The following is a 13,263-nucleotide window of genomic DNA, read 5'->3' on the forward strand; positions in this document are numbered from 1 at the left end:
AGTTCTACCTGATTAGAGAGCATGATAACCGAATCGACGTTATAAACACCGGCTGTTTTCGTTGGCTTTATCCTCATGACTTGCCACTAATAGTTATTCGACGAAGTAACACGAATATCCCCGGTAGTAAGTATATTTCCATCAGCCGGCCTGTGGGAGCGAGTGACATCTCCTCTATAAATTCATAGGCATTTTCAGGTGTCATATTATTGATGGTTCCTCCAACTGCTGAATCAATCATCTGCCGAGTCGAAGGATTCAGGCCATTATGAAACGTTTGAACTTGTAGCCAAAGCGGTAACCCATGGTGAGGGCACCTTCTCAGAAGGTCTTTGTATCTCTCCCATGCATCGTAGAGTGTTTCTAAATCCATCTGCACAAAAGAAGAGATGTCATTACGTAATTTAGCTATTTTAGCTGGCAGAAAACATTTTAATAAAAACTTTTTGGATCATTTGTTCCCAAGTAGTGATTGACCCTCGTGGTAACCAATTCAACCATTGTTTAGCCTTATTCCTTAACAAAAAGGGAAACAACTGAAGGCGGATGGCATCATTAGAAACTCTATTAATTTTAAAGGTATCACAAAATTCTAGGAAATTTGCCAAGGGGATCCTCGTCCTGCAAACCATCAAACTGAACAAACTGTTGTATCATTTGAATTGTGTTAGGTTTCAGTTCAAAATTATTTGCAGCAATAGTAGGTCTAACTATACTTGACTCAGTTCCTGTTAAACTAGGTTTAGCACAATCATACACAGTCCGTGGAGCAGGATTCTAATTTACTGGATTAGCAGCAATCGCAGGAGGTAGTGGATTTTCTTGGTTTTCAGCCATCTCCTCGGTTATGGTTGAAGTATCATCCTTTTTCTCGTCTTCTGTGTATCTTAAGCTTCGCTTTATTTCTCTCCGGTTCCTGTGAACTGTGCGGTCGATCTCACCATCAAAAAGTAGTGGTCCTGACGGGTTTCTTCTGGTCATAAACTAGAAAAACCTGTCAAAAGAAAATAAATTAAGAATTAGAAAAGAAAAGAAAAGAAAAACTTAAATTGCGAATAAAGTAAATGGCTAAAGTAATAAAAATTGAGTTTACCTAATATGCTAGTTCCCCGGTAACGGTGCCAAAAACTTGATGCGTGATATTCGTAATAGGTTTTAAAGATTTATAAATGAAACGTTCTTGAGACTAACTTATTATCACGATTATGGCAAGTGTACCTATCGAAAAGTAGTATAGTTCAGCAAGACCGGATTCTCAAACCCAAAGGAACTACTAGTACTAGTATTTACTTCCTTTTTTATTATCTAGCCTAAAATTTAAGAAGTTTGGTTGTCTAAACTAATTACTAAATAAGAATGCACAGAAAAAAAACTTGGGAAAATAATTTTGGGAAAATTCGATTGATTGAGACAATACCTAAGGACAAATCTACCTAGACTTCACTTGTTACTTGATTCTGAATCAGACGATTTATTTATTTGACTTGATCTGTAGAAATCTGTAAGTTATATTATTATCTCTCTCGAGACTAAAAATGTCTAATATAGGTTGAATAATTGAAATCTTTTTCTAGTTAACACCCTAGAATTTCATTAACTTGATCTATAGATTCCCTTATTAGGTTTCACCCTAATCCGGCAAAATCTTGTCACCCTATCTCTAGGCACGCAATCAACTCTGCTTAATTATGACAAATTTACTCTTAGACAGGGTCTATTCTTCCTCTGAATAAGAGCTTAACTTGAATCAATATCTTGGAATATCAAAACAGAATCAATATCCTGGAATATCAAAACAAGAATTAAGAACACATAATTAAGAACAAGTCAAATACTTATCATACAATTCAGATAATAATAACAAGATCTATCTTAGGTTTCATTCCCTTTAGGTACTCAGGGCTTAGTTCATACTTATGAAAGAAAACATCTCAAAAGCATAAAGATAACAAAATATAAGAAAGCCCAAAACTCCTGAAGGAACTTGAAGGGAGATCTCCTGTAACACCCCGAACCCGAGACCATTGCCGGTGTCGGACACGAGGGGTTAACAAGCCAAGTTCACATGGTTTGCCCACCAATTTGACATTTCCAGTCAGGCTGGAAGACTGGATCACCGTCGCCTTAAAAATCATATCTCGAGTTTCAAAACTCGGAAACTGGTTTCGTAAATTTTCCTGAATTTAGACTCATATATCCATCCATGGATTTATTTCTAGAATTTTGGATGGGCCAATTGGTACAGTTTATTAGTTAAAGTCACCCATGTTACAGGGATCGACTGCTCTGACCTTCGCGCGGTATAACTTGAATATCTCTCTGTACAGGGCTTTAATGCTGGTGTCGTTTGTTTCTAATGAAACTAGACTCAAAATGGAATCTGTACATATAAGGTATGTCGCATAATTCTTTCTGGATAATTTATAGTAAATTTTAAAGTTGCGACAGGGAACCCAGAAACCGTTCTGGCCCTGTCTCACAATAGCATTAATATCTCTTAACATGTAACTCCTATGACCATTTCGTTTCTTCCATATGAAAATAGACTCATCAAGGTTAATTTACATAGCTTATTCACTATTTAATTCCATTTCTACGAATTTTGGTGATTTTTCACATTCACGTCACTGCAGCTGGCAGCATCTGTTTTAAGGTAGGTCTTACCTATTTGGTAGTCTCCATGAACCAACTAGTCTTTGCCATACATAGGTTCATATATGATCATTTTAACCATGCCAATGGCTGATCATATGACCAACATTCCCATTTCAAGCCATAGCCACATCATGACACCAAATATATACATACACACCACAATTATTCTAAGTTCATGTTCCCTTTTCGAGCCATTTTCGCATGGCCGTACATACTTACATCACCACATATTTAACAAACAAGGGGTAGTCCTATACATGCCATTTCAAGTTCAACCAAGAATTTATACCAAAATGGGGGCTTGATAGTGTGGATGACTTCGACTTCAACGATCCCGAATCCGATTGCTATCGGCGAAATCTAAGCGAGAGCCAAAGCGGCGGAGTAAGCATTTTTATGCTTAGTAAGTCTCAAGGAATATAATCAACTCTAATTACAGCAATACATTCACATAGTTAAATGCATCATTTCATTAATGCGCATTCACATAATCATACTTACTTTACCATCCCAACTCTTATGTTCATACACAAATAACGGCTTCATTAAGGCCGATAACTCGCTCCATCATAGGAGCGGATATTCATACGCTCTTACTCCTAGCGCAAAGCACACACCGCACTTACCTTATCATTGGGAAATTTCACAAGTGCATTAGCTGAAATTTTCCAGCAAGCTCATAATTTTCAAATCACATACCTTCGGAGTTCATCCGGATGTCGGTACTCGTTCAATCGCCGGGACATAGCCGGTTATGGTAACCCGCACCAAGGCCAACGGGACTTTAACCGGATATCACGATTTGCACAAATGCCTTGGTCTTAGCCCGGATTTAACAACTTGCACGAATGCCTTGGTCTTAGCCGGATATAGCTACTAGCACAATTGCCTTGGTCTTAACCGGATATAAATTTCAGCATAATTGTCTTGGGGCTTAGCCGGATATCATTCAATTTCTCATGCACACATACATCAATAATCATTGGACATACATATTTCATTTTCGTTACTAAGGCTCAAACACAATTATAATCATTAGCATATTCGCCGGGACTTAGCCGGGTGGAATTCAAATACTCATACACACATGATCAATAATCATACACATCCATGTTTCATCTTACATAATTCAAGTAAGATCACTTCTTGAGGACTTACCTCGGATGTTGTCGAACGGCTTTTTCGGCTATTCGATCACCTTTTCCTTCCCTTGTCCAATTGTGGCCCTCTTAGCTCTTGAGCTAATTCAAACAAATTCAATTTATTAAAACCTCATTGTGCTTGCTTATGGCGAATATGACAAGGATTTTAAATGGTCATATGGCCACTCTTTAGCTTGAATACACAATGGTCATGCACATTTTATACTACATCAAGCAATTCAATACAATTTATTTGAGCATCAAGGAAATGCTAAGGCCTTCAATAGGCTACCCAAGGCCGAATATTCATGTACATGTTGAGGCCAATTATGCACTTAATACCTCACAAAAACAGCATGCATTTTACTAGTTAATGCTTTGCATATTGTGGCTCAAAACTTATAATATAGCATCAAGCACTTATATGTGTGCTAGGCGAATTGTGCTTGAAATTTCACAATTATTCTTCAACATCTTCTTCTTTAAACCAACTTATTCATCACTTACTTCATAGCCAAAACATCATGTGCAAACATATATATACAATATGAGCATGGCGAATTTTCAAGGTGTCCATAGCCATCCAAAATACAAATTTTAACTAACATGCAAGAAGCATGAACCATGCTCATGAATGGCGAATATGACAATCATGCTCCTTTTCAACTTCAATCATGATAAATCAAAAGAAGGCTCAAATCTTGCTCAAGAGTAGACAATCCATCATTGCATGCATCATCATCAAGCTTCACACTTAGCATGCAATGGCTTTATCACCATAACAACTTTGGCCAAATACCATTTCCATGGCTTAACAAAGATTTGAGCCATGGCTAACATGCACATCAAGTTAGCAACCAAAACATGCATGAAACTCCTAACACAACCTCATACATACCTTAATCTTGATGCAAACTTGGCCAAATCTCCTTCTAGATCTCTTCCAAACCAAGCATGAAGCAAAAATCCTCCTTCTTCCTTAGTTTTGGCTCAAAGAAAGGATGAACAAAATTTTTTCTTTCCTTCTCTACAACTCACGGCAATGGGGGATTACCACACTCACACACATTTTTTTTTTCATTTTTTATCACCCATACACCTTTGTTTATTATTTCACCCTAATGCACCAACAAAACATGTTTCATGACATGTTTAGCCCATCCTCCTTGTCATGGCCGGCCACCACCTATAAAGGGGAATTTGACATGCAAGTCCATTATTTTGCATGCATGCTTTAATTAGTCATCACACATTTCCTATCATACTTTCAAAGTTCATTACTAAGTCCTTTCTTGTGGAATTCACCCTTATAACACTAAATCAATCATCATAAAATGTCATACATGAGCACACACATATTATAGGCATCAAAATAAATTTTAATTATTTTTATGCCTCGGTTTTGTGGTCCCGAGACCACCTTCCGACTAGGGTCAATTTTGGGCTGTCACAACTCTCCCCACTTAAGAAATTTTCGTCCCGAAAATCTTACCGATAAATAGGTTTGGATATCGCTCTTTCATAGAGTTCTCGGTCTCCCAAGTAGCTTATTCTATCCCGTGCTTGAGCCATAACACTTTTACTAGCGGAACCCGCTTGTTTCACAACTCTTTCACTTCTCGTGATAGGATACGAATCGGTTCTTCCTCATAACTCATATTAGCTTGAATTTCAATTTCTGATGGACTAATCACGTGCGATGGATCGGATCTATAGCGTCGAAGCATCGAAACGTGAAAGACATCGTGAACCTTTTCGAGTTCAGGGGGCAAAGTCAAACGATATGCCTTTGGATCGACTCGCTCGGATATCTCATATGGCCCAACAAACCTCGGGCTCAACTTGCCCTTACTACCGAATCGAGTATCTTTTTCAAGGCGATACCTTGAGGAACACTTTATCACCCACGATACTCGATATTCTTACGCTTCAGATCCGCGCACGACTTCGACGATCGGAGGTTATCTTGAGACTTTCACGGATTACTTTCACTTCCTGTTCAGCATCCCTAATCAAATCCACCCCGAAAATCTTGCTTTCACCGAGCTCAGTCCAAAACAATGGTGTACGGCATTTACGACCGTACAAGGCCTCGTAGGGTGCCATTTTAATACTTGATTGAAAGTCGTTGTTGTAAGCGAATTCAATCAACGGCAAATACCGTTCCCATGAACCACTAAACTCGAGGACGCAACATCTTAACATATCCTCAAGTATCTGAATTATCCGCCGGATTGACCATCGGTTTGAGGGTGAAAAGCGGTCTTGAAATGCAACTTGGTACCCAAAGCTTCTTGCAACTTTTTCCAAAATCGCGAGGTAAATCTCGGATCTCTATCGACACGATGGAAATAGGCACCCCATGTAATCTCACAACCGAGAAACGTACAATTCCGCTAATTTGTCCATTGAAAAATCCGTGCGACGGGGACAAAGTGGGCCGACTTAGTCAATCGATCTACCACGACCCAAACCGCATCCTTCTTACTTGCGACAATGGCGGTCCGGATACAAAGTCCATTGTGACTCGATCCCATTTCCACTCGGGTATTGTGATTGGTGAAGTAATCTCAAGGCACTGATGTTCCGCTTTCACTTGTTGACATATTAAACATCTTGAAACAAAGTCGGAGATGTCTCGCTTCATACCATGCCACCAAAACCGACGTTTCAAATCATTGTACATCTTCGTACTCCGGGTGGATTGCCATTCGGCTACAATGGGCTTCATTTGAATTATCGAAATGAGTTCAATTCTTTGGGACACACCGACGACTTTTGAACCTCAAACAATCGTCATCGTCGATTTGAAACTCCGAGTCCTTGTTCGAACACACGCAGCCCGTTTGCAACCAACTCGTCGTCGACTTTACGAGCTTCTCGAATTTGGTGTGTCAATAATGGTTTGGCTTTCAATTCAGCCACTAACACCCGTCGGATCGGACGGACAAGTGCACATTCATCGTCGTAAAGTGAATAACGATTTACGACTCAAGGCATCCGCAACCATATTCGCCTTTCGGGTGATAGTCAATGATCACTCATAATCCTTTAACAGCTCGAGCCAACGTCTTTGTCGCAGATTTAAGTCTCTTTGGGTCATTAAATATTTGAGACTTTTGTGATCCGAGTATACATGGCACCTTTCACCAAATAAGTAATGTCGCCAAATCTTTAAAGGCGAATACGATGGCGGCCACTCGAGATCATGAGTCGGATAATTTTTCTCATGTGGCTTTAATTGCCTCGACGCATAGGCCACAACTCGACCTTCTTGCATTAATCACGCAACCTAACCCAAGTAGAGAGGCGTCGCTATAGATGACAAACTCCTTGCGGACTCGGGTTGCACTAGAATTGGGGCTTCAGTCAAATAAGTTTTCAGTTGATCGAAACCTTTTGGCATTTCTCCGTCCATTCGAACTTAACGTCCTTTTGGAGTAAGCCGTCATCGGCGTGGCTATCGTTGAAGCCTTTTACAAATCGTCGGTAATAACCAAGCAAGCCCAAAAAGCTCGAACCTCGTAATATTTCTGAGGCTTCCAATTAAGTATGGCTGAAATTTTATTCGTCGACTCGAATACCGATCAGATACCACATGACCCAAGAAGCTAACCTCTCTTAACCGAACTCACACTTGCTGAACTTAGCATATAATTGCTTGTCCGTAAAATTTGCAGCACTAACCGTAGGTGTTCAGCATGTTCGGTCTCATTTCTTGAATAGACCAAGATGTCATCAATGAACACGACTACGAATCGATCCAAATATGGTCTAAAGATCCGATTCATTAAATCCATAAATACCGCAGGGGCATTAGTGAGCCCAAACGGCATCACTAGGAACTCATAGTGACCATATCTCGTTCTGAAGGCGGTCTTGGGCACGTCCGAATCTCGGATTCGCAATTGATAGTAGCCCGATCTCAAATCTATTTTCGAGAACACCGAGGCTCCCTTCAGTTGATCGAACAAGTCGTCAATACGTGGCAACGGATATTTGTTCTTTATCGTCGCTTTATTAAGCTGACGATAGTCGATGCACAGCCGCATGGTTCCATCCTTCTTTTTCACGAACAACACTGGCGCACCCTAAGGCGAAAAACTCGGGCGAGCAAAACCTCTATCCACCAATTCTTGCAACTGAGCTTCCAACTCCTTTAATTCCGTTGGTGCCATACGATACGGAGCTATCGAAATTGGAGTGGTACGGTACCAATTCGATGCCAAATTCTATTTCCGAACAGTGGTAAACCCGGCAATTCTTGAGGAAAACATCCGGATGTGCTAAGGGTCGATCTGCTAGTTGAAGTGTAGCCGTAGTAGGTCTAACTTCACCTATCCCCAACTTTCTAAATATTGACATAGGCATCAAGTTGATACTCACACCGAAATCACATAGTGCCTTACCACAATATGTTGCTCCAATGTTGCAAGGTATGGTAAAACATCTAGGATCCTTCAATTTTGGGGGTAGTTTGCCTTGAAGATATGCACTGTATTCCTTCGTCAGAGGTACCGACTCAAATTCTCTGAGTTTTCTTTTTTGTACAGGATATCTGTAACACCCCAAACCCGGCCTGGAAGTTTGGCTCGAATCTGGTGTGTCACATTGAAGTGTTTTTCGAAAACCATGTTTCCATTAAAAACCCTTCTTACTAATTAAAAACTTATACCCTTTTTAAACCTCGTTAGACAACCTCAGCTGAATAACATTCTTAACAACTTTGTAAAAATATGGGCAGTTGCAGAAGCTTAATTTAAAAACAATTACGGATATGTGACAGCCCAAAATTGACCCTAGTCGGAATGTGGTTTCGGGACCACAAAACCGAGGCATAAAAATAATTAAAAATTTATTTTGATGCCTATAATATGTGTGTGCTCACGTATGACATTTTATGATGATTGATTTAGTGTTATAAAGGTGAATTCCACTAGAAAGGACTTAGTAGTGAACTTTGAAAGTACGATAGGGAAATGTGTGATGACTAATTAAAGCATGCATGCAAAATAATGGACTTGCATGTCAAATTCCCCTTTTTACAAGTGATGGCCGGCCATGACAAAGAGATATGGGCTAAACATGTCATGAAACATGTTTTGTTGGGCATTAGGGAGAAATAATAAACAAATAAGCATGGGTAAGAAAAGAATGAAAAAAAATGTGTGTGAGAGAGTAACATCCCCCCATTGCCGTGCAACCAAGAAGAAAAAACAAAAAATTTGTTCATCCTTGTTCTCTCCTTTTGGCCAAAAATACTAAGAGGAAGAAGGATTTTGCTTCATTTCCTTTGTTTAGAAGAGATCTAGAAGGTGATTTGGCTAAATTTGCATCAAGAGTAAGGTATGTATGAGGTTGTGTTGGGAGTTTCATGCATGTTTTGGTTGCTAATTTGATGTGCATGTTAGCCATGGCTCAAATCTTTGTTATGCCATGGAAATGGCATTTTGCCAAAGTTGTTATGGTGATAAAGCCATTGCATGCTAAGTGTGAAACTTGATGATGATGCATGCAATGATGGATTGTCTACCTATGAGTAAGATTTTGAGCTTTCTTTTTGTTTTATCATGATTGAAGTTGAAAAGAAGCATGATTGTCATATTCGGCCATGATGCATTCTTGAGCACGATTCATGCTTCTTGCATGTTAGTTAAAATTTGTGTTTTGGATGGCTATGGACACCTTGAAATTCGGCCATGCTCATATATGCATATATATGATTGCACATTATGTTTTGGTTATGAACTAAGTGATGAATATATTGGTTTAAAGGAGAAGATGTGGAAGAATGCTTGTGAAATTGCAAGCACAATTGACCTAGCACACATGTAGGTGCTTGATGCTATATTATAAGTTTTAAATACAATGTGCAAAGCATTAATTAGTAAATTGCATGCTGTTTTTGTGAGGTATTAAGTGCAAAATTGACCTCAACATGTACATGAATATTCGCCTTGGGTAGCCTATTGAAGGCCTTAGCATTTCCTTGATGCTCGAATAAATTGTATTGAATTGCTTGATGTAGTATAAAATGTGCATGACCATTGTGTATTCAAGCTAAAGGGTGGCCATATGACCATTTAAACTCCTTGTCATATTCGCCAAAAGCTAGCACAATGAGGTTTTAATAAATTGAATTTGTTTGAATTAGCTCAAGAGCTTAGAGGGCCACAATTGGACAAGGGGAAGGAGAAAGTGATCGGATAGCCAAAAAAAGCCGTTCGACAACATCCGAGGTAAGTCCTCAAGAAGTGACCCTACTTGAATTGTGTGAAATAAAGTATGGATGTGTATTGATTATTGATTGTGTATGCATGAGTATTTGAATTCTACCCGGGCTAAGTCCCGAAGGCGAATATGCTTGTGACTATAATTGCGTTTGAGCCTTAGTAACGAAAATGAATTATGTATGTCCAACGATAATTGATGTATGTGTTCATGGGAAATTGAATGATATTCGGGCTAAATCCCGAAGACAATTATGCCGGAAATTATATCCGGGTTAAGACCCGAAGGCAATTGCGCTAGTGGCTACATCCGGGCTAAGACCCGAAGGCATTCGTGCAAGACATTCTATCCGGGCTAAGACCCGAAGGCATTTGTGCACGTGATTATATCCGGTTATAATCCGAAGAATCTTGGGCTGGAGGTGAGTGTTGGTTGCTGTAATGAATTCAATTAGTACACTCGAAAAGCCCAAAGGATAAGGTACGTTATATGTGCATCGGAAAGTCGACATGTTTGAGCAACATTCGCTCAATCGACTAATGAATTTCAGTTATTAAATTGATTGATACTTTGTGAAATTATATAATGATGAAGTGTGAAGTAAGAATGTGTATAAATGAAATGAAGCATTTGGCTATGTGAATGTATTGCTGAAATTAGAGTTGATTATATTCCTTGAGACTTACTAAGCATAAAAATGCTTACCCCGTTGCTTTGGCTCTCAGTTTTCTAGATTTCGCTTGAGGCAATCGGATTTGGGATCGTTGAAGTCGAAGTCATTCACACTATCAAGCCTCCATTTTGGTATAAATTTTTGATTGAACTTGAGATGGCATGTATAGGACTACCTCTTGTTTGTTAAATATGTTGTAATGTAAGTATATACGGCCATGCGAAAATGGCTCGAAAAGGGAAGCATGAACTTAGACTAATTGTGGGTTGTATGTATATATTTGGTGTCATGATGTGGCTATGGCTTGGAAATGGGAATGTTGGTCATATGATCAGCCATTGGCATGGTTAAAATGATCATATATGAACCTATGTATGGCAAGACTAGTTGATTCATGGAGACTACCAAATAGGTAAGTCCTACCTTAAAAACAGATGCTGCCAGCTGCAGTGGCATGAATGTGAAAAATCACCAAAATTCATAGGAATGGAATTAAAATAGTGAATAAGCTATGTAAATGAACCTTGATGAGTCTATTTTCATATGGAAGAAACGAAATGGTCATAGGAGTTACAGGTTAAGAGATATTAAAGCTATTGTGAGACAGGGCCAGAATGGTTTCTGGGTTCCCTGTCGCAACTTTAAAAATTCACTATAAATTATCCAAAAATAATTAGGAGACATACCTTATATGTACAGATTCCATTTTGAGTCTAGTTTCATTAGAAATAAACGACACCAGCATTAAAGCCCTGTACAGTGAGATATTCAAGTTATACCGCGCGAAGGTCAGAGCAGTCGATCCCTGTAACATGGGTAACTTTAACTAATAAACTGTACCAATTGGCCCGACCAAAAATCCTAGAAATAAATCCATGGATGGATATATGAGTCTAAATTCAGGGAAAATTTACGAAACCAGTTTCCGAGTTTTGAAACTCGAGATATGATTTTTAAGGCGACAGTGACGCAGTTTTCCAGCCTGACTGGAAATGTCAAATTGGTGGGCAAAACATGTGAACTTGGCTTGTTAACCCCTCGGGTCCGACACCGGCGATGGTCTCGGGTTTGGGGTGTTACAATTTTATTGGTATCAGAGCCACGGTTTAGTCGATTCTAGGACTACCGTGATGTGTTTGGCGTCTAGCTATTCATGCCATTAAATGATGAATCGATAGTGTGATGATTTCTGACAATTTGACTTTATGTTTGTTTATAGCAATGGATCCCGATCCCAACCGAGCGATAGCTGATGATGTGGAGAGTGTGGCGCCTGCTCCCGCGCAAGGGACAGCGCCGGCGGACTCTCAACCTATGGCCAGCAATCCTAATGACGAGGCTAGGCAAGCCTTTTATAGTGTGATGAGCGAATGGTTTAATCAATACATTCGAACCAACACGGTGTTCCACAACCTCCATTCCCGACAAATGCAACCCCGCACCTACAATACCTCCGGTGACTGACCAAATAAGGTCAAGTAAGCCCCCATTCGATAGGATTCAAAACATGGGACCACTGAATTTAAGGCTACGGATGATGATGATGCCGAAGCGAGCTGAATTATGGTTAGATAACACTATCCGGTGCTTGATGAGCTATCTGTACACCGATGAGTGCTTAAAGTGTACCATCTCCTTGTTACTGCGAGTCCGCCTACTATTGGTGGAGTACTCGACTTGTGGTGCCTAGAGAGCAAGTGACTTGGGAATTCTTTCAAACCGAGTTAGAAAAAAGTATATCGATCGAGATTCATCGACCAAAAGCGGAGGGAATTTCTTGATCTTAAGCAAGGTTCTATGTCCGTTACCGACTACGAACGAAAGTTTGTGAGGCTTAGCCGATGCAGCGTGAGAATGCATTTCGTCCGAAGCTATTATGTGTAAACGCCGAGGATGGGTTGAATGATGATATAAGGATGTTTGTTGGCATTCTCGAGATACGAGAGTTCAGTAGTACTTGTTGAGCGAGCTTGTAAAGTCGAAGAGCTTAGAAAGGAGAAACAAAAAGCTGATGTGGGGATTGAAGAATTCGAAAGAGGTCCTCGGAAAGTCTCTTCAACAAGCATCAAAGAGATTTCGAGGTGATGCGAGCGGTCTAGAGCGTTTGGGCTTTTCTAGACGAGGACGCGATCGACCCCCTGTGACCACACGAGTCACTTCGATCGCCAGTGGTGGAAATGATCGCCGAGAGAGGGCGGAGTGTCCACATTGTGGCAAATGGCATTCGGGGAGCTGTTGGTTTCGTGATCGCTCCTGCTATAAGTGTGGATCGGCCGACCACTTTATGAAGGATTGCCCGAGGATGCATGAACAGAATGTAAGTCAGAGTGCAAACCCGGGTGCTACCACTGCTCGAGGTAGGCCACCTAGAAATATGGGCAATGTTAGTGGCGGTCAGAGAGGATCTAGAGATGCTACCATCAGATCTGAGGCTCGTGCTCCTGCTAGGACTTATGCCATACGCGCACGCGAGGATGCTGCCTCTCCAGATGTTATTACCGGTACTTTCACTCTTTTCAATACAAATGTGATTGCTTTGATTGACCCTGGTTCTACTCATTC

General features: G+C 40.2%; 1 non-coding gene across 1 annotated transcript; it reads left to right on the plus strand.

The window, feature by feature from the left end:
- Nucleotides 1-299: 299 nt before the first annotated feature.
- Nucleotides 300-406, plus strand: LOC128288300 (small nucleolar RNA R71). Its single transcript, XR_008278734.1, has one exon. It is a non-coding gene; the product is annotated as a small nucleolar RNA R71 (small nucleolar RNA).
- The last annotated feature ends 12,857 nt before the right edge of the window (nucleotides 407-13,263 follow it).

The sequence above is a fragment of the Gossypium arboreum genome, unplaced genomic scaffold, assembly GCF_025698485.1.
Source record: "Gossypium arboreum isolate Shixiya-1 unplaced genomic scaffold, ASM2569848v2 Contig00199, whole genome shotgun sequence".
Lineage (NCBI taxonomy): Eukaryota > Viridiplantae > Streptophyta > Magnoliopsida > Malvales > Malvaceae > Gossypium > Gossypium arboreum.